This window comes from Ambystoma mexicanum, chromosome 11, assembly GCF_040938575.1.
Source record: "Ambystoma mexicanum isolate Mex_15411 chromosome 11, UKY_AmexF1_1, whole genome shotgun sequence".
In the NCBI taxonomy this organism is placed as follows: Eukaryota; Metazoa; Chordata; class Amphibia; order Caudata; family Ambystomatidae; genus Ambystoma; species Ambystoma mexicanum.
The window spans coordinates 1,182,194,718-1,182,221,625 of record NC_090934.1 but is presented as its reverse complement, the minus strand read 5'-3'; positions in this window follow the sequence as shown (position 1 = coordinate 1,182,221,625).

Here is a 26,908-nt window from a genome sequence, read left to right as displayed (position 1 = left end):
CCCCACTGTGCTTCACCCTCAACCCCATCCCACCACTTTCTTACCCATACCACATACCCAGCCATTCTCCACCTTACCGTACCATATCCATCCACCCAACATCATGCTACTTCACTCTACTGAAGCGTACACCTCAGCCAACAACTTCACTGTGCTATCACATTCCACTACTTCACCTCACCCCAACCATGCAACCTCACCCCATCACATCAACACACCTTTCCAACTGAACCCCACCACTTCACTTCACCCATAACTATCCAACCTCACATCACACCACTCACCCAGCCTCACCCACACTTCTCCCACCCATCCTCATCCAGCCTCTTCGCCCTATCACAGAAAGCACTTCCACCTAAACTAACACCAACACCACTCTCCCACCACCACCTCGCCACCTCTATCGGAAAACATAACCACCCAAATCCCACCATATCACCTGAGCCCAAGGTGACAAAGTCACTTGACCCAAGTCAGCAGGTGGCGCTGGGTGCCTACTGGATCCACAAACTCCCTGTTGCAATCCCTGCAAGATGTATATGGGGGATCCCCCAGATCTCCCCTTGTCTTTTCTTAGGTAGTAGAAAAGAGCAGAAAAAAATGTACCCCCAATGATATCCAGACTCTGTCCTTCAGTCCTTGTGCAACCCAGAGTGTCAACACTGACTGGAGCAGTGGGACAAAGCTTGGCATCCATTGCAAATAGTTCCTCAGAGAAACTCTTACAGCAGCGAGGAAAAAATCAGGAGTCAGGCGGCAGTGATTGTGCTTGGCGTGCCAACGTGGACCACTGCTTACACTTCCCTGCATAGGATCAGAGAGAGGAGACCCAATTCACTGTTAACTAGGCAGGCAGAACACCGGAACCAGGTGGCACCATGATATCTACACGTGACCTGGAGGGGCAGACCAGTGAGTGGCGGGACTCCAACAGCGTCCAATTCCCTGCACCTGGAGTTAGGGAAGATGAGACCAGAGGCCAGGACTAATCAGAACATGAGAGTCAAGTGCAGAAATGGGACAGTAATTCGGAGCCCTTATTGCCTCAACCAACTTGTTAACCACAGAATACCTGAGGCAGAGATCTGGTGCTGTGTGAAGGAGAGATCAGTATTCCAGTGTAGTGATGTTTTGTGAGGAGTGTGAGAAGGAGCAGCCAGAGCCAGAGTTGGGGGGCAGAATATGTCACTGAAAAACCAGGTTGGTCACCTGACAAAAGCGCCAGTAGACAGGATCTGGATGTTTCCAGATAAAAACAATAGTGAAGAGGCCAGGATGAAATGTGACCCTAGAGCAGGGGGCCTCTGGAAGACCTGGGCACAAAGATTATCATGGGGACAGCCAGATACTAGGGGAAAGGTTAGTGAAGCACATAAGGGGTGCTATACCACTCAAAGATGCTGAAGCAAGTCAGGAGTGACATATCGCCTAAAGCTGGCAGAGCACAGGGCTCGAAAGTATGATTCGATAAGTAGCAGCAAAAAGCAGCTCCAGGGTATCTAACGTTGACCAATGACCAGGAGCTACCACTGGGGAACGAGGAGCTAGTACATAGCTTTCCACAAATCTAACCTCCATATAATGTATGTATGACCCCGTATGGTTAAAATGGAGGTCATCTCACTGTTCCAGCAAGCGACACGGCTAAAGTACAGATCTCTCATGAAGGCCGCTGTCTTGGAGGATCAGACCCTACCGAGGATAAAGAAGTGTGTGTGGCCATATAACTGCATGAGAGTGTGCAAAGTCGTTGGCAAGTGTTCTCGGTGCGTCCACTCAGGAGCATTTCTTTTAGATTAGGGCTTGGAGTTTTAAAATTTGACCACAGGTCACTGTAAAACAGGCAAATCATTGTATTGGTTTTCCGATCCTGAAATTCTTTTTACTATAGGGAACTCTCTGGGTTTCAGTTGTATAGAAAACCCCCATAGGTGTTTGCCTCACCCATGCGTTCCTCAAGCCTGTCAAGGAAAGCCATGAGGACCAGACCTAAAGTAGGTGTTACCTGTAAAGACTGGAGGGGGGTTAGCTGTACTCCTGCCCTCTATATGGCAGAGTAGAAGCACAGAACACTCCAGCCAGGATACTCTATTTGGAAAAACATGGATGAGCAAATCAAGGCTTAAGCTCTCAGGGGGTGATGCAGGCTGGTTCTTAAGTACAGCGTAGTCCCCAAGAACCCATAAAGGAATGTCCACACACTATGATAGTGAAAACACAGTTCTTTATATAAATAAGGCTTTGATTATGTAGTTTCTGGTTTTGATTTTGATAGTCTCAGGAGGATAGCGCAGGGGCAACGTGCTCGCCTTGGAAGCAAGACGACACAGAGCAACACAAATTCGATCCCATGGTCCGCGCTTAGAAACCTCTGGGTATTAAGCGCGTTATAAATAACCTATCATATCATATCGCATACAATAACACATTTAGTGCTCAGGCAATTCTAAAATGGTAAATATATACAGTCTCTATCTGGTACCACACTTACTTCTTTGATTCCATTAAAATGCATCAACTGCAGACAGTTTCAAAATGGCATACAAATCAATTGATAAAGTGAACCAACAATAGACTTGAGGAGGAAAACAAGCTGGTTAAGCATCTGGCAGAATACTGGGCCTCTACCACTAGGCACAGTTCTGTGTGAGGATACCACCACCTGGGCAACCTGCAAATAAGATAATAAACAAGCCCAGTCCATATATTGTTTTAGCAGAGTCTTATTTCCTTCTATAAATGTTCTACTACCCCAATATAGCAGAATTTGTCGACAGATCTTTCTTGAGTGGCAGGAGCCACGGTTCGTTTAGATCCCTCAAAGAAAAGGGTGAACAATGGCATCAAGGCAGCAACTTCGGTCCTGGCGGTGCTCGTCGACGATCGGTCATGGACGTCCTGCAAAGATAAGGCGTGCGGTGCACCTCAACGACGATAGTTTGTTGCCGCAAAAGAGTCAATGAAGAACTTTGGCCCAGCAAGGGTGTTGGGTCGTCGGCGGCTGGTGCCAGCGATCGGGGCTCGACCACGGCTGGCTTTGGTATCTTTGTCAGCGTCTTTGAGGACTTTGAGTGGTGGGAATCCCCCTGGGGGATTCTCCTTGGTTCATCGGCGACCTTGACTTTCTCCGGCGGGACAAAGTGGTCGACGGTGATGAGCAAGGGAGTCCTTGATTCAATGGCCCTCATTCCGAGTACGGTGGTAGTCATGGCGCTATTTGCGCCATGACTGCCTCCCATACCGATACTGATTCCGGTTTGGTACAATGGGGATTCACCGGTCCATTCCGACCTTGGAGGGACTGGTAAGTCCCCATTTACCAAACCATTCCCCATTCCCATTTGAGCCCCCATAGGGCTCAATGGGAATGGGGAGGGCGCAAATAACGTGCTGGCGTATGCGAAGCCCGTTATTTGCGCCCCGGTCCCTTAACGGGTCCCGTCCTTAACACCTGGCTAGACCAGGCGTTAAGAAAGGGACCTGCTAAGGGACCTCGTAGGCCAATGTCTTAGTCAATGGAGCGTTGCAGTTCCGGTCGTCGGCGGCATGGCGTCAAGCTGTCCCAGCTTCTGGGCAACACGGCTTTGACGGGCCTCCAGTGGTTACGGCGATCCTCCGAACCCTGGTCGATGATGATGGACTTCGATGGCCTCGTTGTCCGGGTGCTGCGCTTCGAGATTCCTAGGCGGTCCCCGTCTCCGGTCAGCATCCTTTCGAGGACTGACTTCAAGGGAGCCTTGGTGAAGATTAGCTGGTGCACAATGTTCCCTCGTAGCTCGGAAAGAGGTCTCCTAGCGAGGCCTCTTTTGGATCAGTTCTTGGAGACACAACAGCTTTCGAATTGCATTGAAGGAAAGCAGCAGCAATGCCTTCTTCTTTTAGCTGGGCTTCAAGGTAGGCATCAAGTTTTGACTTCAGCTTCTGAACAATTTCCATCAGTGAGAGGTCCCCAGATATACTATTTGGTCCCTCATTCATTCTGCTGGGTCATAATCAGGCAACCAATAATTCAGAAGGGCATTCATGCAGGCAACCAATCAGGCTCACAGTGCATTCGGGCCATTCTTCCCCATCCAGACACTCACAACAAGGAATGTGGATTGGGACAAGCACCCAGCCATTCTGCACTCCACACTGCATTCATACCAGTTTCGGGCAGGGCTGTCTCAGTCATTGTATCAAACACCAGAATCTAGACACCCATAACATGAAATGCATATTCGTCGCACACTCCATTCACCCAGGTCTCACCACACGGGCATACCCACAACATAAAGTCATTGGGAAGGCTCCAGCCAGTCTGGCCTGGACTTCCCCACAATACCATATATGGAACTTCCACCCAACAGCCTGTCAGGGGAAGGGACAGAGTCAGGGCTTCCTAGGACTTTGGGAAGACAAAGTGACAGTCAGTAGAAAGCAAAGGGCCACATGGGCCATCTTGTCTTCTATTCTATCAGGAATCAGCTGATTCCAATGGCAGGGCCTGGGTATCCCAAAATGGAGGATACTCAGAGCACCTGTTGATTCAGCATGTAGCTGTGACCAGCCGATACCCTGCTCTGTGGGCCACACACAGGTGCCCAAAAATATACACTAGGGGTACAGGGCTGTGCCCTCACCCCTGGGTGCCATAAGGGTATCCCAAGGGTCTGTTCACCACGACCAAAAACAGGAAGAGCTGCACTCCCAGGAGTCCCACATGGACTCCTGTGCAGAAAATAAAACAGAAAACACATGATAAAAGGACTACAGGAGAAGGACATGGAGGCCCTGTCCCTCCAATGCATTTACAGCATCACAGAACCCTAACCAGGCATGGGTAAAAAGGTACTCAGGCAGTGATGTATTGTACATTTCAGCCAATCTGGAACCCCTGAACTATTGCACTCAGAACCCCATGGTGGTGGTGGGGGCCTGAGGGAAGGAAGGAGGAAGCTTCTAGCATTTGTCATGTTCAAACTCCATGCCCAATAGGTTGACTTTTAATTATTTCCCTCTTTTGTGAGACACCATACAACATTGTTAATAAATACAATGAAACAATATCTGGTGCTCTGTTCCTCCCTCATTGAGACACCATCCACAACCCTGCCAACCTCACCCTACCACCTCACCTCACTCCGAACACCTAGCCTCACCCTCTCTGCCCTTGCTCCACTTCACCCAACTTCACACCACCAACTCACCCCAGCAACTCACTTCACCACACCACCCACAACAATCGTGCAGCACATCCTTCCTCCACCATCCAATCTCACACCAACGTCCTAACATCCACTCCACTCCCCAGCAAGCTGGTCTACTGCATGAGCCTACTTCTTGGTCTTCTCCTCTACTTCTTTGCCCCCCTTAACAAATTGCTCAAGTTTGTTACATGCACCCTATACACTCTATCAGGATCCTTTCCCACCCCCTCACACAGTCACCTAGCTGGATGGCTCTCCATGCAAAATTGTTCTCTCTTCAAGTTCCTGCTGCAAACATGCACTCTCTATTTTTTGTAAATGGCATAAGATGGCAAACATGTGATATCTTTGAACTCTGTTTGGAGTTCTCAGTTTCAGACAGCATAGGCACACTAATTTTTATATTGTGATGGCTCATGATTTTAGGATATGTTGGACATTTGAAAGGTTTTTTATCAACTGCCATGAAAATTAGATTGCGACTGACTAGTATCAAATTAATTATATTCTCATTGTAAGGGGTAAATGTTTATGGTATTTCTATTATGATTATGCTGTACTATTTGTATTATGTTTTATACATGCTTATGCTACATATAAAGTAATATATATATATATATATATATATATATATATATATATATATATATTCCATCAATGGTCTTTCTCCCTGTATCTCGCTGACTGCATCTCACTGTTCATTCCTCCTCGGCTCACTGCTCCTCATCTCTCTGCAACCTATCAGTGGCCTGCTTGCTTTGTGCCGCCTCATGATTTCCCTCATTCTGCCTACTTGACCAATTCCACTGCAATGCTCTGCCCCCCAGGCATCAAAGCCATCCCATTGGGGGAACTCGTCAAATCAAAGCTCAAGCTCCAGCTGTTAGTGAAGAAAGGAGCCCACATACCCACCTATCTATCCTGACTGCCCTACTCACCCTGCTTGCTTTCAGCTATCAGGTCTAGTTTATGTAAATTGTCATTATATAAATTGTGACCCTTTGATCCTTTGTGTGATAAAAATGTATTTTGCCATACTGCCCATGCCCCTGGTTTATGTTCTCCCTGTTACCCCATATTAAACTGGTCCAGCTCATTCAATACAATATTTGCTTTTTTAAAGGCGCCTTACCCAAAGACCTATTTCCAGCTGTACCTCCTCAGAGGCATTCTCCCTTTTCTCACCTTCCCCCAGAAGCTCACTGTCTCAAGAGCCCTGGTTCTCTCTAGGCTGGACTACCGCAACAGCCTCTTTCTCAATTTGCCTAAGATGACTCTTCGCCCTCTTCAGCTCATCCAGAACAGGACAGCAATACTTATCCTTGTCCACAAGCCCAGGGATCAAGTTTAAAACCCTCTGCGTCGTCTACAAGGCTTTCTGGGGCCGTGGCCCTCACTACCTTCAACTCTCTCTACCTAAGTACCTTCTTCCTAGAGCCCTCCACTCGTCGTCTTCTAATACTCTGCGAGTAAGTCGCTTTTCCAAGCAGAGAATGGGGGGTAGATCTCTCTCCTCTGCAGGTGCCTCCCTCTAGAATGGCCACACTGCCTCTCTCTGCCTTGAGCTGGATATCCTTATGTGTCACAAGACCTTCCTTTTCTCTTCTTTCTCGCCCCCGCACCCCTGCTAACCTTATCTTGCTCCTGCTCCATCTACTGACTGGCTGCTCAGTGTCCTCTGAGTCTTACAGGACACCAGGCCCCTCCCCTCGGACCAGTCCCCCTGCACTTGCTGCCTGGCCCACTTTGCACTGCCGTCTGGCTAACCTTGCAATACCGGGCTGAGATTGCCCCCCGCAGTTCCAGCCTTCCTTGCACTTAACTCAAGGCCCTGCTGCTCTGGGTGCACTTCGCCCTGTACCCTCTCCCCTGAACTCCTTGTTGGGTATTTGTACAATCTAACTGACACTAGGCCTAGTAAGATTGTTTGTCTTGTCCTCCCTTTATTCCCCCTCTCTTGCTTGGTTGCGCCTTGAAACACTTGTGTATAGGCGCACATTAAATACAAATCAAACAATCAATGACGGCCTCCACTGTCAAAATCCTGCTATCTACTGTGAGGAACCTGAAGGTCCTGGCCCCCTTGCAATCTCTGCGCAGGTGGCCAGTGAACGGCCACCGCTATTGGATCCTGACCCTGGGAGTGGAGAAGCGAGGGAGGATCACCTGGGTGGAGAGTCTTTGAAGTCTGGGAGTTAGGTACCCTTGGGCAGACATGGTATCCCCCGTTTCTTCTTGAAGGCCAATCAAACCTCCCCGACCTTTGTGAGCTATTATAAGCCAGTTCTCCTCAATCTCCCACATACAAAACATGACAGTGCTGGGACAAAGAAGAGACCACTAAGAGCAGTGAAGATTACACCTTTTGACCACTTCGGCACTGGGACGAAGAAGATGCCTGCCAGGAGTTGTGAGGGTCAGGCATGTCCCTTTAATTATGATCAGGCAGAGCTAAGTGAACAATCACACAAGGGTCTGAAGGTGTATAAAAGGAAATCGCCAGACAGAACAGAGAGCAAGAGGGGAAGCAGCAGGCAACCATTATGTGGAGGCAGCCGTGGTGAGACCAAGACAGAGCCACAATGCCGGAAAACATCCCAAAGGACTTGTGGGACCCGAAGAAAGTGGGCCGTATGTTTTCCCCATGTCTGGGAGCCTCCCTCTCCAGGTGCGAGTAGCAGCAGCTGCTAGCAAGAAGTTTGGTGTTGCAAGGATTCTGTTCCCATTGAGAAAACTGCATGGGAACCGGCACGCAGGGAGAGAAGCACAAGGCAGGGAAGCGTGCCTCGTGACGGCTGGCTTCCCGACTTCAGGAAGCCAGAGGAAGTCACGGAAACCGCCAGGAGGACTTGTGCATAGCTGTTGAGTGTCAGGAGGGTGGCTCCTAAAAGATTGCCAGTGAATAGCGGTCTGTATATTTAATACCGAATTAAAGGAAAATGTACCTTTGGCACAAATCAATGCATGTTGAGCATCAAACCAACTGAAAACTTAATCACGAAGCAAAGGAGTGCATTTAAACACCAAACTGAATTACATCTTATATAGTAAGCAACACCAATGCTCACTGAACATTGACCTGAATATAAACAATACCAAATGTAAATCACACAAGTATTTAACCCAAAACCTGAGGCTAAAGACATCAAGGCTAAAAGGAGCTACAGTGAACTTTAATGAGTAATTGCAGCATAACAAGGCCAACACTTGGCAGTAGGTGTGTGCCACATGGTGGCAGGACCAAAAGGCTAACAAGAAGACGCCAACAGAGGGCAAGGCTTTACATACAGCCAAGAGGCCGATTTAAGGAATTAAGTGATGGTGACTTGGTGCACATGAGCAAGTGCCAAGGAATCTGTACCTGTGCTGAGGAGTCCCAGGGCCCTGGTTGCGTGACCTGTATTGGGTGGGCTTTGTGGTCTAACAACTGCTTCTAAACCAGAGGGCCCTGAATGGTGAAATATAAGGACACTGAGAAACAACCTAATAAAACCACTGCATATGAACTGGCAAAATGAGCCAGAAGAAGTGTCAGGTTGACCTTGTGTTTCTTTTGAGACTTGTTAGAAAGACTGCTACAAAATATACATGACATAGTTGAAATCTTGGGAAAGGGAACCCTGAGACTTAAAGAAGCCACACTTATTGCCTTGAGAACAGAGTCTAAAGATCCCTTTTGTTTTGAACTTTGTTACCTTGAACTGTGTTGCCTGAAGCTTGGGGAAGGGAACCCCAACTACAACACCTTGAACTGGAGAAAGGTCATTGTGAGCCTTTTTCATGGAACTTTCTTATGCTTGGGGAAGGGGGAGCTGAAAGTAAGCTGTGCGCTGGAAGAAGCTCAGAACTTTGAGTTGGACACAATTCTTTTTGACGTTTACATCCCTACACATTTGTTAGTTGTAATTGTGAGTGCAAGGATAGGTTTTGGACACAGGCAGACTTTTCTGTTGAACTCTTTAACTCAGACTTCCCTTAGTTTTGTTTAGGTAGTGAAATCTAAGTATAGGGCAAGTTAGGCCTTCATCCATCCTGAAATGTCTGTGTCTTACTTTGTGATGTCTTCACAAATATTGTCAGGGGTGGGAGGCGGCTCATCTAATACAAGTTGGGGGGGGCACTACAGTTTGAAAAAGGAAATGCCAGAGCGTCAGACCCCTCGGTAGCCACTAATGGCTCTATTGGGTTTGGTATGTCTAGTAGTAGGGATGAAACAATTCCAGGTGAAAGAAAATTGATACCTACTGACTTGACATTGATTCCACCCCATGATACTTACATTAGGCTGGCCCCAAGTCAGGATCGGCATGGCGATTTGAAATTGATGTATTGATGGGAGAATTAAACCCAGCCTTCAGAGTGATGTTAAGGTCCTGTTACAAAATCAGGGAAATAATCAAATTCAGATTCACCAAGGGGATAAGGTGGCCCAAGGGGTGCTTGAGTAAGTAGTGTTCCCAAAGTTTAAAGAAAAATCTGGGGACGAAAGCACTAACAGCGGAACTTGAGGCTTTGGAGAGGCTGATGAGCCATCTGATGGGCCTCCCAAAGCTGAGCCAGGGAAATTCATGATGAAAGAGCCTGAGACACTCCCTAACTTCTCTTTTGTTCAAAGAAATGACCATTGTTGGCTGAAGCCTTTGCCCAAGTGGTATCAGAGCCAGAGGGTCATAGAAATGGGGGACTGTTTTTCTTTCTGAAACATGGGCTCCTTCATAGGAGAGATACCACTGTGGAAGGACAAGTAAACATCCAATTAGTGATCCCAAAGAGCTCCAACTGGTTGATCCTAGAGATAACCCATTCCCATTAAACAGGAGGTCATCTGGGGCAGTCTAAGACCCAAGCACATATAACGAGTAACTTCTATTGGGCCAGAATTCAAGCTGACATTAAACCTTTATTCAAGCATGCACAGTCAGCTAGACAACCAGTACACATATACCGCCACCAGTCTCCTTAAAGCCTTTACCAATAATTGAGGTTCCCTTTTCTCGGATTGGTATGGGTATTGTGGGGCCCCTAGAAACTTCCAAACTGGATAATTAATACATTCTAGTTATTGTAGATTTTGTGACATGTTATCCCGAGGCTTTAACCCTGACAGTCAACACGACGCAGCAGACCCTGAAATGCCTGCTCCCTTCCTTCTCCTGACTGGGGTTTCCAAAGGAAATATTGACGAATAAGGCTCTACTTTCATGAGCACACTTCTGGGGGAATTTAAAGAACTTTCACACATTGCCACCCTCAGAACATTGGTGTATCATCCCGAGACAGATGGCCCAGTAGAAAGATTTAATAAGACTCTGAAGACCATAATCAGAAAGTTAGTTGAAAATTATGGTAAACATTGGGATCAAATGATACCATGGGCCCTGTTTGCAGTTAGGGAAACCCCTCAGGCCTCAACCAGATTTTCCCTGTTTGAACTCCTTTATGGACAAGAACCATGGGATGTCCTGGATATGTTGGAAACAACTTAGGCGGAGAGAGAGGAAGCTTCAATGCCCCTTTCCCAGACTGCGAATAGGTTGATAGAACACATGACAGCCATAATGTATTTGGTACAGGCACACATGGTTAAGGTGCAAGAACAACAAAAGACCTCTTACAATGTAAAGGTTTCCCTCAGATCCTTTTCAATAGGTCAAAAGGTACTAGTGTTGTTGTCCACTTCAGAAAATAAGCTTGTGTCAAAGTGGCATGGACCATCTGAAGTAATTGAACAGATGGGTCCATATATTTATAAGATCTCACAACCAGACCACTGCCTTAAAACCCAGATCTATCATATAAATGTATTCAAGTGGAAAGAAAATCCCACATAGCCTCCCACCATAATATTATCTTGTTTCCTACCAGAAGACACAGAGAGTAAGGCCCTTATTTCACCTGACCCCAATAACAATCAGAAACAAGATCTATATGAACTCACAAGGCAGTACACTGATGTATTTCGAGAAGAACCTGGAAGAGTAAAGGGTATTTATCATTATATCCGCACACCTGTATGTAAAGTGGTACACCTGTAACCATATTGGTTACCAAATAAAAAACATGCTAGAAGCTGACATTGAACCTTCTAGTAGCCGTTGCTCCTCCCTCATCATGTTGCTGGCAAAACCTGATGGCAGTTGGAGATTCTGTATAGATTTATGTAAACTAAATGCTATCTCTGCCTTTGATGCTTACCCCATACCCTGTATCTATGATCTAATAGACTGGCTGGGTAATGCCTTCTACCTTTCAACACTCAATCTCCCAGAGGGATATTGGCAAGCTCCTTTGCATGGGCCTGATAAAGAATAAACTGCCTTTGCCACTCCGATGGGGTTGTTTAATTTCAAGGTTCTATCTTTTGGGCTGCATGGTGCTTCTGCTACATTGCAGAGACACATGGAGGCAATCTTAGAACCGTACTTGGAATTTTGCAGAGCCTATATAGATGTCGTTGTGATACATAGCAAGATATGGGAAGACCATGTGTACAACCTCCATACCATCATCAGAGTATTGAGAAAAGCGGGTTTGACCGCTAATCCCAGAAAGTGCAAACTGGCTCAGTCAGCCAATAAATATTTGTTTTTTTGGTGGGTAATGGCACAGTCCAACCACAGCAGAAGAAGGTGAAATCTGTCCTGGACAGCTCCCATCCAAAAACTAAGAAAGATCTGAGGGCCTTTTCGGGACTAATTGGATACTACCACATATGTATCCCACATCTCTCTAGTAAAACATCTAGACTGACAGAAAACCTTAAAAATGTTGAGCCCCCGAAGATCAGGTGGGAAAAAGAGGATGAAATCTGTTATATGAGTTTGAAACAAGCCCTATGTCAGAGTCCTGATTTGGACGTGGACAACTTCTCCAAATAATTCATTCTTCACACTGTTGCTTCATTAATGGGATTAGGAACTGTTCTGTTACAAGACTATGATGGGTTTGAACATCCCATTTTAAACATCAGCACAACGCTCTTCCCCAGAGAAAATACTATTCAGTCATTGAGCTAAAGGCACAGGCAATCAAATGAGCTATCATTAATTTAAAGTATTACCTCTTGAGTCACAGGTTTTGTTCGGTGATTGGCCACTCTTCTCTGGTTTGGATTAGTCCGAGGAAGGAGTCCAAACCTTAGGTAATGCGCTGGTTCTTGGACCTTCAGCCGTGTTGCTTCACATTTGAACACCGGAAAGGCAGAGAGCAAGGTAATGTGGAGTTCCTCTCCCGGTTTCCCTGTGAAACTCCTCGGTCCAACCCGCATTGGGGAAGGGTATGCGAGAAAACTGAGGGTATTCTTACTCCTAGTCCCCTTGGATCCTCTGTGCAGATGGCCAGGGAAAGGCCATTGCCATTGCGTCTGAGAAGTGAGGGAGGGTCACCTGGGTGGAGTGTCTTTGAGGACTGGGAGTGGGGAACCCTTGGCTGAGAAAAGGTATCCCCCGTTTACTGTTGACAACCAATCTAACCCTCCCCCAACCTTCATGGGCTATTATTAGCAGTTCCCCATAAACTCCCACACATAATAATTGACAGTAATGGGACGAAGAAGAGACCACAAAGAGCATTGAAAATTACACATTTTGACCACTTTGGTGCTGGGACAAAGAAGATGCCTGCCAGAAGTTGTGAGGGTCAGGCATGTACCATTTATTTGTGTTCAAGGAGGGCTAAGTGGACAAACACAACTGCAGCCGGTCAAGGGCTGCAGGTGTATAAAAGGAAATCTCCTAGACAGAACAGAGAGTGAGAGAGGAAGCAGCAGGTGACCCTTATGTGAAGCCAGCTGTGGTGGGACTGGAGACAGAGCCAGGATGCCAGCAATCATCCCAAAGGACTTGTGGGACCCAAAAAAAGTGGGCCATATGTTTTCCCCAGGTCTGGGAGATATTACATTTAGGAATGAACTGTGGTTTATAACATTGTCAATGTTTCATAACTCAATGAAAAGAAGTGGTTTAATGAATTGATCAGCTTCTTTAATTTCTTAGCACGCCAATATATTATTCAAATATTGCATTAGAGTGTGTATGTATGGTTGTATGATTAGCAAAATGTCTTTTAGAATTAATTAAATTAAATTCAACATGTGTTTAGATGTGTTTTTTAGATAAATCTTAATAAAATGAATATGCCGATTTAAGCTCATAATTGTCTGTCCACCTTCTTCAGTCTCTCTTGTTCTCCTGATACCATTTTTGTTCATAATGCTGGGAGTTTCCTTTGCCAAGTGCGAGCAGCGAGGAGTCTGGTGTTGCGAGGACGCGGTACGTATTGAGAAAGCAGCCTGTGAGCCGGCGTGCAGAGAGAGAAGCACACGACAGGCAGGTGGGACTTGTGCCGGCTGGTTTCCCAACTTCAGGAAGCCAAGGAAGTCACGGGAACCACCGGGAGGACTTGTGAGAATCCGGTAAGTGTTGGGAGGGTGGAAAGACTGCAAGTGAATAACAGCCTGTGTATTGAATACCGAACTAAAGAAAAATATACCTTTGACACAAATCAATGCATGTTGAATATCGAACCAACTGAAAACTTAATCACAAAGCAAAGGAGTGCCTATAAAACATATTGAATACCGAATCAAATGAAAACTTAATCCTGAAGCAAATAAGTGCATATTAAACACCAAACTGATTGAGATGTTACAAATTAAGCAACCTCTATCAATGCACACTGAGCATTGAACTGAATATAAACAATACCTAATGTATGTTACACAAGGATTTAACCTAAAACCTGAAGCTAAAGACATCAAGGCTAAAAGGAGCCATATAGTGAACTTTAATGAGTAATTGCAGTGTGACAAGGCCATAGCTTGGCAGGAGGTGTGTGACACATGGAGGCAGGACCCCAAGGCTAACAAGAAGGAGCCAACAGAGGGCACAACTTTACATTCAGCCAAGAGGTCGACCTAAGGAATTAAGTGAAGGCGACTTGGTGCACAGGAGCAAGTGTCAAGGAAACTGTGCCTGTACTGAGGAGTCCCAGGGCCCTGTTTGCGCGATCTGTAATGGGTGGACCGTGTGGTCTAACAACTCTGCCTTGACCAGAAGGCCCTGAATGATGAAATATAAGGACACTGAGCAACAACCTAATAAAACCACTGCATATGAACTGGTCAAGTGAGCCAGAAGAAGGGTCAGGTTGACCTACTGTTTCTTTTGAGACTTTTTAGAAAGACTTCTAAAAATATACATGGTGGAGTTGAAGTCTTGGGGAAGGCAACCCAGAGACTTAAAGGAGCCACACTTATCATCTTGAGAGCAGAGTCTGTAGACCCCTTTTGATTTGAACTTTGTTACTTTGAACTGTGTTGCCTGAAGGTTGGGGAAGGAAACCCCAACTACAACACCTTGAACTGGAGAAATGACCGGGGCCCACAGAAATTATTTGCAGGCTTTGTCCATGCATCAGTGGAGGTTGTAGAGGCCCAGAGGACAGACCTCCTTCTGGAACAAGCTTGTAAGAAATTGGTGTCTGAAGAAGAGAGCCGGAAGACTCCTCATTTCTTCAACAAGAAGCGGCTCCTATGAATCCATGTGGGGGAGGCGCAGAGTATTACCAGCTCTTGGTCCTATGTGGTTCCCAAAGGCAGTGATGAAGTTAGCCCACTCCTGTCTTCATCAAAACCAATGCATTGGCATGAATATCATTGGGCCCCTGGAACCCTGCAGGACAGGGATTAAGTACATGCTCATAATCCCAGATTATGTAACCACATAGATGGAATCTTTATCCTTGAGAAGCAACAGCACTAAAGATGAACTCAGTGTGCTCATTCCGTCCTTCAGCACGGTCGTTTCCATACGAAAACACTCATAAACCAGGGCAGCAGTTTCATGTCCAAGGTGATTGGTAAAATGAAATACCTCATTAAGATTGAGACCCTTAGAACATCTCTGTACCATCCTCAGACTAACAGGCTGGTGGAGAGTTTTGGCCAAACACTGAAGCACATCCTGGGAAAACTGGTTGCCAATGATGCGAAGAACTGGGACAATTTAATCCCATGTACTCTTTTCGCTGTAAGAAAGATGTCCGAGTCCTCCACTGAATTCCCTCCTTTCAAGTTGTTTATGGCTGAAATCCATGGGATGTACTCAGTATCATGAGAGACGAGGGGAGAAGGCCATGTAGCCGACAGACCATCGATCGCGGCATGGCGCAAAACACCTGGGAAAGGGTAAAAAGCCTGGTGTGAACTCAGCTAGAAAATCCAAGTTTTGCACATTTGCATTAGGGGACAGAGTAATGGTGCTGCTTCGCACCACTGAGAACAAGTTACTGACAAGGTGGCATGGGACGTATGTCATCACGAAGGTTGTGTCCCGTCTGACATATAAAGTCAACCAGGCTAATAGATGAAAGCAATCCCTGTTATATCACATCAAGCAGTTCAAATCCTGTCAAGAGAGCAGCAACCCGCATCTGCTAACTCTATATGTGAACAATACCATAGAGACTCACATGCAAACTTAGGTCATGGGGCAACTTTTCCTCCAGGTCTTCCACAAATAAATGGCGAAGTTGTCAGAGAGTTATCTTGATGTATTCTCCTGAAACCTATGAAGAGTCCTAGGGGTACTACACAAACCCAAACACCGAAAGCATGATTAGAATGAAGCCGTACAATCTACCTGAGGCCTGAAAGGGGATCATCAGTGAAGAACTGAAATAAAATGTTGGGTCTGGGAGTTAATGAAACATTTTACAGTAAGTGGTCTCCTGTTGTATTGGTACCTGATGCTTTTACTTGGATTTTCGAAGCTTAAATGAAATAACAACATTTGATGCATATCCCATGTCCCACAGAGACAGACTTGTAGAAAGCTGAAGGGATGCAAAGCTTATTTCAACTTTGGACCTCAGAAAGGGATATTGGCAGATCCCTCCTGATGGTGATGCCAGGCGGAAAACCGATTTTTCAACACCAGACAGACTTTTTCAATTCACAGTCCTATCTAGATGTTAGGTTATGTTATGTTAATAGGTTTTCTAAAGCGCGAACGTTCTCCCAAGGGCATCTTGGCGCTGAGGGGAAGGCAGTACAATGAGACAGCGAGATAAAGAGAAAAGGGGGTCATCAGAAGAGGTAGGTTTTCATCGCCTTCCTGAAAGCAAGGTGATTAGGTAGTTGTTTTATATAAAATGGAAGTTCATTCCATGCAATTGCTGCGGCTACAGAAAAAGCTCTTCCTTCTATGCACACTCAAATGAATGGTAGAATGGTAGAATGGTACAACGAGTCAGTCAGCAGTGGCAGAATGCAGCTGGCGGGTCGGGACATAACGTGTACATTTTGCTTGCAGAAACTCTGCTCCCAAATTATGCACAGCCCAGAGAACAATACACATGGGGCCTCAATACGACCTGGCGCTAATGGGTTAACGGCGCCGTAAAAGGCTGCGGCGCTGTTAACCCATTAGCGCCTAATTCCGAGGTCCCTTTGCGGGACCCGACCTTAATGGCTGGTCTAGACCAGCCGTTAAAGTAGGGACCCGCAAAGGGACCTTCGCGGTACGTATGGTACCGCAATTTGCAGTACCGCACTTAGCGCTTTTGCCATTCCCATTATGCCCTATGGGGCAAAAATGGGAATGGGGAAGGGCCATGGGGAAATGGGGAAATACCGCCCCGCCAACCTTGGAATGGGGCGGTATTTCCCCATTTCACCATGGCGGACACGTTACGATACCAGCACCAACCATGGTGCTAATAGCGCCATGTTTTAGCGCCGGTATCGTTATGAGGGCCATGGCCTTAAACCTAACCTGTTGCATCATCGGCAACCAGTGAAGGGAGCGTAGAACAGGAGAAATATGGGCTTCATACGGGGTACCTGTAGCCATCCTAGCAGCCAGATTTTGTAGTCGCTGTAGTCTCTGAATTTGTCCTTTTGGTTGAGCCAGGTAGAGAGAGATACAGTGATCTAAGCGTGATAATATAAGAGCTACAACCACCGGAGGGCAGAGAGGCTCAGGAATCAGAGGGAGTACTTTCTTCAGGACTCTGAGCTGAAAGTGGCATGCTTGACATCCAGAAGTGATCTGGCTCTCCATAGAGAGAGATGCCGACAGAGTTACACCTACGTTTTTCACCTTCCTAGTAGGGATGGGAAGATTACTAAAAGAGACAGGCCAGAAGGAAGACACCCAAAGGGAAGGATCAGGGGGACACCCTGCCACCAACACTTCCGTCTTGTTACCGTTCAATTTGAGCAGTTGTCATTCATCCACTTACCAACAGCTGATCGGGGACAAGGATGAGCCCTGCGGAACTCCGCAATTAAGAAGGCAGGGGGTGGACAAAAACGGTGGCATAGAGAGGGTCTGAGTACGAACCGACAGGAAAGATGTGAACCATGCTAGAACCTGCCAAGAAATACCCATTTGGGAAAGGCGGGACAACAGGACATGTTGATGACATGTTGTGACATGTAGATGACATGTTGTGTATAGCAAGCCTGTGGAGGATTATCTGAGACATCTGGCTGCTGTCTTAGATCAAGTGAGAAAGGCCAATCTCATGGCTTACCTTGCAAAATGCCACCTGGCTCAGTTGTCCGTGAAGTATCTCTGGTGCCAGGTCCGGTATGAACTGGTGCTACCTCATCACAGTAAGGTGGAGGCTGGTTAGAGTGTTATATGCCCCCAAACCAAGAAGGACATTCAGGCTTTTCTGGGGCCGGTGGAATACTATAGACTGTTGAACCCCAACTTCTCAGAACTAGCGGTGCCATTGACTGACAAACTTGCAAAGACCCAACCCAATGATGGAACCAAGAGGCACAAACTGCTTTCGAAAATTTAAAGCCACAACTTTGTCAGAGGCCGTTGGTGGCCACACCCGACTTCTCATAAGAATTCTTCCTCCAAACCTATGCCTCCTCGGTAGGGCTAGGGCAGTCTTATTTCAGATCTAGGGTGGGGAAAATAAATCCATACAATACATCAGTCATAAGCTCTTTCATAGGAAGAAGAATTAGCTAGTGGTGGAATTTGAGTGTCTGGGCGTAAAGTGGCCCGTACATAGCCTATGTTACTACTTGACCTGCTGCTTAGGTATGGATGGCACGAAACAAAGGCACAAATATTCGAATATTAGGATGGTCTTTGACTCGCCAATCATACCCATTTTCAGTAGAGCTTGGGGAAGGATCAAAACAATCAAATGTAGACTTTCTGTCCTGTCACCCACAGGTAGCCCGCTGTCCCAGAGAAGATGAGTACTTAGGGGAAATGAGTGGAGGTGTATGACAGGGTCAGGGACCTTTCCCTGCCAAGGGGGATGACTCCCCCTCTCAACCTGCAGACTTCCACAGGTGCTTGCCAGAGACAGTCCTGCCTCAGAGGCAGAACCCAAATGTTGGGAGGGCTCCAGTCTCTGTTCCCCCCTTATGTGTCTTGCTGCAAGTGGAAAGTACAACATGCTGGCCAGTGTTCTCTGTTTTCTTTCAGACCCCTCTTTGGCAAACCAGGTGCTATCTGACGGCAAGAGACAGGCCCACCCCAAGGACTACATTTACCAGAAATCCTGATCGTGAGCATGAAATCCTCAAACTTAAAAGAAAGATAGACACCAAAGCACCAAAGCTAGGAAGCACCTAGATTACTGCACAGTGGCAGCAAAAGGACCTCACGTAAGCAACCCAAGGACAATGAGACTGGCAGATCTGTGGTGGAAAAGGGGGCAGGATAAATTGCCATTTTATGCATGTTTCCCTGTACCAGCCGGCACTTGGGGAAAGGTCAGTTAGTGGCTGGCCCACAGGAGCAGGTTAGCACATTGGGAGGAGAAGAAAGTGCTTACAACCGACACCACGCTGTATAAACGGAGGAAGGTGAAAGGGCTGAGTGGTGGTTGTATGGGTGAGATGAAAGGGCAAGGAGGTGGCCACAAGACCAGGCAGTGTAAGGACAGTGGGGAGGATCATGGTGTAGCCTAGCAGACAGAGTGTTAAGGGTGAGGTATTGGATGGTGAGAGAAAGTGGTACTTGGTCATGAGAGTTTGTGTATGGTGAGTAAGTGGGAGAGCAGGGGCGTAAGTGAGACTGAGTGAGAAACGTGACTTGGAGAGTGAAAAGAGGGTGAGTGTGAGAGGAGGTGGTTCAGTGTAGTGCAGAGTAGAGAGTAGTGGAAGCTGGGAGTAGTGGCAGTGGAGAGTAGTCGAGAGTAGTGGGGTTAGGTGGGATGCAGAGTAGAGTGGAAAGCGAGAGTAAGGAGTAGACATGACACACAATTACATTGGCAGGACGTATGAGATAGATGGAGGAAAAAGAGAGTGGGAGAACAAGGGAAGAGTAGAAGGAAGTGAAACGAAGGAAGGAACATCAGAGATAGGTATACAAGAGCCTAAAAGGGGCAAGAGAATTTGATACCAGGGTGGCTGAAAGGCACCCTTTTCCTGTTGAAGACCATCATATTTCTTATGGGACATCAGGTTAGGATCCACCTAGAAGACCCCAGAGGAAGTAAGATAGATACGGTTGGTGCCTTCAGACTCTCACCTCTAGCCAGCAAGATCATAGAAAGTAGGGGTTACCAATCTCTAGTGACCATCGTGGAGATTAGGGAAGCCTGAACTAAGGTGGAGCAGGCCAATGGGAGACGAGAGAGAATGAGAGAGAGGGATGGCCCTTAGTTGGACCCCCTTTACATTTTTAGTTAACGTGTGTTCTTGAGGCCATCTGTGACACACCCCAGAAGCATCCATTTATCTGCCCATTTAAACTTCACATTTTCTCAGTCATTATATTCCTCTTTTCTAGCTTTGGCTGTTTATTCTACATTTTGTCTCTCTTACCATATCCTTTTCTCTCCAAGTACCTTTAAAGCAGTTATGTATATTTGTCATCCTTTTCATTTCTGCCCTGCTTTTCTGGGTCTGTCTTTGATCTGGCACAGCATTAACTCTTTCTTTTTCCTCCTTCGTGTTTACCATTCTGACCCACCATCTCTTTTTTAACCAAGCATCTGCACTTGATAGCAGTAATGAACATATGCCGGCTGGTGGAGTTGTCAAAGAGAATTGTGACGTCACCAGTCAAATGTAATAATGTATCTATTTATCTAGTCAAGCGATTTGCTTATCACAAGCAATATGCACACATACCAGCACGTCCAATTCCATTCGAGCACAGTTCTGTTGTTTTCTAAGCATTCAGGGGTTTGTAGTTATTTATGTGTCCATTATAAACTCACTACTACAAGACCCAGAGTGCAAAGAGGAAAACAGAATTCGACTTGCATCTCCCAAATGAAATAGGGAATGTTGGCATCTAAGCTTGCAATATGAAAATAAACTGCATCCATGTGTTGCATTGTTGAAAATCAGTGGTCCTTTAGGTGACTGTTCCGATTCACTTATCGCTTGATGTGCTTTGCACTCTGAAGTAAACTGCACTGAGAATGGGCGGGTGTGACAGACTGACATACCCCGGAGCAGACTTGGAGGGGAGGCAAGAGTTGGTGTGCTGCAGCATACTGGGACCTTCTGTGCGCTCTCACCACCTGCTGCCTCACAATGGCGTGGTGCAGTGTATTGCGTTGCGGTGCACACATCCCAGAAACTTTGCATCCTAGCTCCTTGAAACGTGGTTTTCAAGGTCCCTGTGACCTTTGAGTTTCGTTCCTCGCTTTCACATGCTTAAAATGAGCTTTGTCCGGTACTTCTATGACCACATTGATGTTTCGCTGATGTCAGGCAACCACTTCATGTGTGAAGGGGCTGAAATCCAGGGAAAGGGGTGGGGCGTCCGAATGTCATGTATCCAGTAATGTCCGGAGGTTCCAAACAGGTAACTATGCAAAATTTGGTGCAGATGGGTGGAACAGTGTGGAATTGTTTAAGGAACAAGCTAACATACTGTCTGTTTTATATACATAAGTGACTATTTTACATATAAAGAACAATACTGGTCTTTACAAGCACAAAAGTCAATGTATGATGTCCTTGATAGGGATATACTCATCTATACAATAGCAAAATGATCGTGGCTAGTTAAGGCCCCCAATAATGTTTCCTCTGGTGGGGGTGGTGGCCCTCCAAGGATGCAACCGTCCTTGGAGGTTTTGCTTCCTCTCATTGAGTGCTCACTTACATGACAGCAAGGGAAGCATGCTATAAATGGCCAATTGAGATATCACAACCAGAGGAGGATTACAAAAAGCTTGCTCCAAAAATAGAAAATGGTGTTATGCAAGTGTAACCCCCACGTTCCGCAGGGGGGCACTACGCTGCATGTATATGCTGCATGTAGGAAATGAACAGCACTGTAGAAAGAATGCTTTTAAAACGTCTGTGCACTGTCCCGCATCTTTGGGCCTGGTTCCCAGTGGCGAGGTCACAGAATTGACTGATACAGATGTATATATCCTAAAGAAATGTTCAGAAACGTTATACTGAAGCACAGATTGTTTGTTTTACAAAATGTGTCTCACTTCCCCCCTTGCTGGGGAATTGGAGAGATGGTGAGATACACTGTACAACCTGGGTTGAATGTGGGTGGGGGAAGGGTTGAGAGGTCAATTTACATCCGAATAAAGGCAGGTCTGTGTTTCACACTGTACACAGTTGAGTTGTATAACCCAACTATTTTAAATAAAAGAAAATCAGAGCAAAGCATTTTACTGTCTGGTGATGAATGTGGGTTTAGCAAAATAAGTCGTCGAGGGATTCCTGGGACCAGGTGGAGGCAGGTTATTTATCTAACCCATCTCTGGTGTTATGCGCTTGTTGATGCCGGAACCTGCTCGTGAACCAGTAGACGCTGCACCACACAGTGATCCCAAACTCTATCCAGTGTAAAAGTGACCACACTGTGGTGCAGGGTGGTTGTAAGGTTATAGCAGCATGGCAACTATACACTCGCCCTAACCCGCAAGCCCCTTCCCACCTTACCTGTCCTACTCATTCCTTAACCCTAGAATAAAATATTTCCATTTGAAAAGGTCTACTTGTTATCAGTGACATAATACCTGTACAGAAAATAAATGCGAGTTTTATTTTTCTTTCCTTTTCTACACAATTATACATCAATTATTTGTGTTTTCTTAGACAGAGCTGTCCTGCTATCATAAATACATCTTCATTTAAAATAACTTTAAGACAGAGTAAGTTAACATCTCTTGACCTTTCTATTTTCAGCATAATGGAAGCCCAATGCAATTCAACCACATATAGACAACTTTTTTAAAAGAGGCTTTCCTACAACAGCACTGCAGCTGGTCATTGTTTCTTGTTAAGTAGTTGGGAGGACTTACATCTGGTAAGGGTGCAGAAACCCTGGCTTTTTTGATATTTATTAAATAATAAAATGATGTGGGGAATTATATCTCAGAAAGGGTGGTCTGCTAATCTGACCCTCCTTTGAGAAGGATCTGTGACAAAACTATAGTGTACACCTATGCCCTGCTGAATCAATCCCTCTGATCTGCAACTCCTGCTATACTGTGGCACAGATCAGGGACAGAGGTCACTGGTGCACTGTTTGACAGATACATTCTGTAATAGCTTGGCAGGCTGAAAACCGATGGCCTGGAGGGTTGCGCAAAGCTGTGCCCGTGGTCATGATGGATTCAAAACCTTGCAGCAATCTCCTTTTGTTTTTGCTTATATCACCCTGAGTGGGACGAGTATGCCCAGACATTGGTCCCAAGCCTGCTGGGCCTACAGACCCAAGCTATGCCTCAGTGATGACGCCCAATGAGGCTGCAAAATGTCTGGGAGTTCATTGTGGTCTCGTGCAGAAGGTATGTGACCTGGCAGTTCGGGTTGGACTGCCCTGCTTTGGGGATGGACCAAGACTGATTTGCATATGGCCTTTCCTCTTCTGTAATGGCTTGCCAGGCTGAAATCCGATGGTCTGAAGGTCTGCCCAGAGCGTGCCCATGGTTATGATTAATTCAAACCCTTCCAGCCATCACCTTTCACTTTTGCTTAAGTCACCCCACGTGGGACTGGTATGTCCAGACGTGGGCCCCTAACCCACTGGGCCTAGAAACTCAATGACTACCAATGGGGCCGGAAAATGTCTGGGAATGCTTTTTGGCTAGTGCAGAACGATGTAACCTAGCAGTTCGGGCTGGTCTTCCCCTTGTTGGGACCAAGCCTAATTTGCATATGGTCTTTGTTGCCCAGAGCTGTGCCCGTGGTTATGATTGATTCAAAACTTTGCAGACATCTACTTTTGTTTTTGCTTACATCACCCTGAGTGGGATGAGTATGCCCAGCCATTGGTCCCAAGACTGCTCGGCCTACAAACCTAAGCTATGCCTCACTGGTGATGCCCAATGAGGCTGAAACATGTCTGGGAGTTCGTTATGGTCTCGTGCAGAAGGTATGTGACCTAGCAGTTCGGGATGGTCTTCCCATTGTTGGGACCAAGCCTGATTTGCATATGGTCTTTCCCCTTCTCTAATGGATTTGCATTCTGCAAAATGATGACCTGGAGGGTTTCCCAGAGCTGTGCCCATGGTTATGATTGCTTCAAAACCTTCTAGCCATTTCCTTTTTGTTTAGCAAAGTCACTGCAGACTGCAGTTGTGTTTAAATCTGCACCTCTGACCCGAAAACAAAATAATTATGATGAACCACTGCATAGTGGCAAGGCAGTCTTGCAATAGAAGCCATTCCTAGATTTTGGTATAGTGGCTGCTAGTTCACATAATTATTAAAACCACATCCGATTTGTGGCATAAACATGAAAACGTTCCCAGGCCAGCCAGGGAAGGGTTGTGTCTGTTCTAGTTAGACTGCCTGTCTCTGCTCAACCAGCAGAATAATGGTCAGGGAGACTGTGCCTCTCTTTGATCCTTTGTGAGTTTGGGTAACACCTCTCTTCGGCGAGGCAGCTTACAGCTGAAGCCCTCTGGGAAACTGGCATTGAAAGGCACACCCTAAACAAAAGGCTCAGCCTCACACCAGTGTGTTGCATACCAAGGGCTTTTGAACTGCAGGCTTAGGGAAGGGCGCAGGATTCAACAGTCAGTCACAGCAGAAGTGAGGAAGGATTCCTTCAACTTGGTTGTTCTGTGGGATTCCATTTGGTTCCTGTCTCCTACACTTCATGCACAGCAACACACTTTGGATATGTTGCCAGAAGGCAAATGTCATTTGTTACCTTAACGGGGATTGGACCCTTTAAAGCATGCTTGCTTTTGTCCAATCCATGGTGGCCGTTTGCCATTATAAAGAAGGGCCATCCCACTCTTTCTTTCATTCACTTTTGGACCTTAATGGGCATCAGGAAGAATTCATGTGGACCGTTTTGGGAGAGAAGTCCTCTTTAAAGTCCCCTGCCAGAGGTGAAGCACCAGGGCAGAGGAAAAATTTGCTCCCTACCCATCCCCAAGGCACATTGGGGTTGACCTGTTGTTCACCCAGACCTGCCTCTCTATGCCAGCTGCACTGGTATGCAGGCCCCTCACTGGGGGTGAAGGACTCATGCAGATGCTGGCTAGCCTCCCCGGGTTGGGAGTGAAGAGAACAAGGACCAATCTTGTCCCTGAGCTCCTGGATTGGGACTCACAGCAACAGAAGAAGCAAAGCCGCTGCCCCCCCTATATTCTTCTGAGTCAAACAGTTGTTTGTCATGGAACCTGATTTGACCACGTGCAAACACCCTTCAACCGCCAGGACCTGCAGTGCTGCCTTTGACACTTCTTCGAACTGCTGTTGCTGCACTCATCGAACCGGCTCACCACTATCATCGTAGCAAGCAGCGCATGTCACCTGTTTAGCTCGAACCACCAGCTTGTCACTGAGGATGACATCAAACCGCTGCCACTTCGAACATCACATTTTACCATCAGGGTCACAGCTTCAAACTTCCCGACCTCAGCTTCGAACCGCAGCAAGCATCAGGTCACTTGTTGACCCGAACCAGCGGTTTCCAATGTCTTGAATTGATTCTACCTTTGAACTGAATCTGGACAGCCATCTGAACTGCTTTGCTCGAACGCCACTGTTGAACTGTACCTAACATGTGCTTTGAACCGACTCAATGCCAGCTTGCCATTGGACCTGCATGACTCACTGCATCCGCGGCTGGTTCGACGTGCATGTTTGGCATCCTGAGGTCTAGTTCAATGCTGATGAACTACCAAGGACTGAGAAAGTCACTATTGAGAGGCCACAGTCCCCTTGGTCTACTTTTGGGACCCTAGAGACTACTAGGTCACCATTTTAACTTTTTCAAGCAAGACCTATCCTTTTTGTTGACATTGTTGTGATTTATTGCCTTTTACCCCTGCAACATTACTCAGAGTGCTTGCATCATCTACATTTTGCATAGTTTATGTTCGTATATATATTTTCATAGAACCTTGATTGGATAATCCTTTATTTTGGACTCTTGAAGTATTGCTTTTTGGTCTGCTACTGTGATCAAATTCATACTCCTCTTAGGTGTATATCCTGCTCTCGGCCCATGTTACCACAAAAGACAACAGATGTATGTCTCTTGACTGTGGCTGTTTCACCTTCACAATTGGGATCCCTGTTGTTTTATAAAAGTGTGAGGACTGAGTAGGCAGCTTAGCCCCCACTCACCCTTGTACTCCTGCAGGGCAGTAGTCATTTCATCACAGTAGTTCAACTTTTTTGATCATTTTTGGGGTCAGAATTCACTGATGAGAGCAAGGTTTTTACAAGTAATGGCAAGCATTTTGAGAATGCCGACGCGCTTCACTGGACTCCATGAGTATCAGCAGCGCCAATGATGTAGCTGTTTGAGTGAACATGAACACTCCTGGTGTATTTTATTCACGGCTATACATAGCACCACACTTTGTGCTCCAAAGCATCTTGTCAATATAAACATATTGACAATGTTAGCCCTTTTTTCACCCCTTTGTGTAGCTCTGCACTCTTTGGTGCACCATATACTGCATTGCCATCAATAATACTGCTCTCTTGCGCCCATGTAATTGCAACATTGACGCAGAGAAATTGAAGTCATTTGCATGGAACCCCTAAAAGCAGTTCACCACCTTAGCACAAGGTCATGTGACGACTATAAGGGTTACACGACCCACTCTCAAACCACACCCAACAGTAGCTACTGAATTACCCGCCACACAGTACATCCCACCCGCACTCATACCAGAGGCCCCAGTTTTTTCCTTTGCATCTCTTCCATGTCCAAGTGCACTGTTATTTTGCATGTGGTGCCACACTATCCATCAGTGTGAAACCAGTTGTGTGTAGCAATGCCCTCCCAGACCAACCACAGCACTATGACTCTAGAGCAGTGGAGGGCTTGCACTTTGCACGCATCCAGTTAATATAACATATTGAGGATGCTTCCTTTCACAAGTTCTTTGTGAGTCTCTGTGTGAGTGGCATTTCTCCGACTACATGATCCTTGTGCACCTCTGCCCGCCTCAAACACATAGTCAGTTTCTGCAATCCAGTTGTGCAGTAATGTTAACTGTTATGATATGATATGATATTTCAGAGCGCGACGGGGCAAGGGAGGGGAACAAGGGAGAACAAAACAATGATCTTACTAGGCCTACTACACTTGAGAACGTGCAAGTGCAGGGGAGAAGGAAGGGGGAAAGTGCAAGGGAGAGGTGGAAAGTGCTAAGCAAGGGATAAAAACAACAACTGGTAGTGCAGCCAGCAGGGCGGCAAGTGCGAGGTTTAAAGCGCAGGCACTGGGTGTCTGATAAGTGCAGGTAAGTGGACTGTAGGGTTACAGTTACAGGCTGAC